Below are 2,387 nucleotides of genomic sequence, written 5' to 3' on the forward strand. Positions count from 1 at the left end.
AATTATAAAAATGAGAGGGAAACTTCCGATTTTTAATTCTCACTCATATTACTTCTTGGTAATTCAGCCTTTTAAAAGGACTTTGTTGATTAAGTTTGCAGATGATGTAGAGAGAGAATGGGTGGAATATTGGGAGGATAGAATTAAAAATGGGTTTGAACAAGTTTGAAGAGTGAGCTGATCCAAATAACAAGATATTTAAAGTGACATTTGTAAAGTCCTAGGCTTAGGAGCAAATAGCTAACTATACAAGGATAGGATAGCTTAAAAAGCAACATATGTTACTGAAAAAAAAAAAAAAGGAGGATTAGTTAACCTTTCAATATGAACCAACAGTATGATCTGGCTACCTAAAAAAGTCATTGCAATCTGGAGTTACATTCATAGGTGTTAGTCATGTCTGCTTGGCTATTTTGAGCTTATTGTGCTCCATTCTGGTTGTCACATTTTAAGAGAGACGTTAAGAAAAGCAACCAGTAGGGTGAAGGGACTCAAACATGCCATGTAAAGTTAAGCTGAAATAATGGCTTAGGGCACACAAACATTAGTGGACATATTGGCTGTCTTCATTAATATCATGGGCTCACATATTGAAGATGCATTGCACTTATTCTGCCAAGAAGAAAATTAGAACAAAAGAGGTTTCAACTTGATACAAAGACAGATGTAATAGCTGTGTGAAGATGCAACTTCACCCAACTGTTCTGGATGGCAATAGCTATTCTTTGCTCTGGAGGGAGTTTATAGATTGGATAATCACTTAGCAAAGATTCTGCAAAGGAACATCGAGCTCTGCAAGGGGTTGGGGTGGTTAACCAGAAATTCTAAATGATTCCTTAAGTCCTTTTGAATTTTATCTTTCTTCAAGCATCATAAAAGATCTTTGATTTTCTCAAATAATTCTTAAATTTTATTTACCTTTCTCTCTCTGAAACATCATAAAATATGTAAGTACATGTTTATTAAAGAAATAAAGCAATACAGAAGTACCTAAAGTAAAAGTTGAATTCCCACTTCATCCTTCTCCTCACTGAGAGTCCCCTCTCATTCTCAGAGGTGACTACTATGATTTGTTTGGGAAAATCTTTCCAGATTTTTTTTTGTTGTTATAGTAAATAAGATTTTTAAGGTATTTTCTAGTCAGTTATTATTGTATGGGAAAGCTACTGATTATACAAGTATATCTTAAATCCAGCCATTTCATTAAACTCATTATTTTTAATAAGTTTTTAGTTTCTAGTAGTTTTTCAGTTGATTGCATTGGATTTTCCTAGTGTTAAATCATTTTCAAATAATGACAGTTTTTCCTTCTTAATGTTTATAAATATTACTTACATTTTTAATGTTATTACATTGGTTAGAATATTCAATATAATATTGAATGGTGAGAGCAGACACCTTTCCCCTCCTGACTTTAATGATAATACTTCTAATGTTTCATCATTAAGTATAAAGTGTATATTAATATGTGTAATTTAGCCATTCCCTCATACTAGTTATTTCAGTTTTTTCTAATTTTTTAATATTACAAATAATTAAGAATAAATGTGCTTATATCTTTATGCACATGTGCAAGCATTTTTATAAAACAGATTCCAAGTTTCTGGGTGTAAGAGTATACAAATCTCAAGATTTGATAGACATTGTCAGTTGTTTGCTATCACCATTCACATTGCTCTGGAGGTTCTGACCAATGTAATAAGTTTTGAAAATCAATCAAACAAATAAACAAACATTTGTATTAGTTATCTATTGCTGCATAGCAAACCACCCCAAAACTTACTGGCCTACAATTGCAATTCATCCTTTCACATAATTGTGACTATTGGGGGGTCAGTTCTTCTGTTGGTCTTGGGGAGAAGATGTGGTTGCTGAGAGGTAGCTCTATGTCAAAAGTTACAGATAGGACAGGGTAGGGTGGGATGTCTCAGTACTTATAGGATGCTTCTTCACAGGGAGAGAACACCCACTTTTCCGTACCTGGGAGAGAGATGGGCTGCCTGAGGGATGAAATACTTTGTACAATTTTTTTTTCCTTGTGCCTTTAATAACATACTTTCTTTGTCCATAAACCACCATTCTGGGATGTACCACACAAAATTCATCACTGGTACAGTCTGTGAACTAAATTACAATCCCAAAGAGACTATCAGTAAAAACCTTAAAAAGCAGCTTGCTGATAGTGTTTTAGTTTATAAAACTCAAAGTGGTCATGATCAGAATCATTTGACATGTTCAGACTTACTACTAGCATAATGGGAAATGCTGCAACCACCAGCAAAGATTCATCTCCATGTTGGTCATCGTGTCTTGGCTGGGTCCTATGACAGTAAAACTTCCACGTTTTTCTCCAGATGGCTTCGATAAGTTTGTGTTGAAGAAAGCCA

Source organism: Propithecus coquereli, unplaced genomic scaffold, assembly GCF_000956105.1.
Source record: "Propithecus coquereli isolate 6110/MARCELLA unplaced genomic scaffold, Pcoq_1.0 Scaffold74, whole genome shotgun sequence".
NCBI classification, from domain to species: Eukaryota; Metazoa; Chordata; class Mammalia; order Primates; family Indriidae; genus Propithecus; species Propithecus coquereli.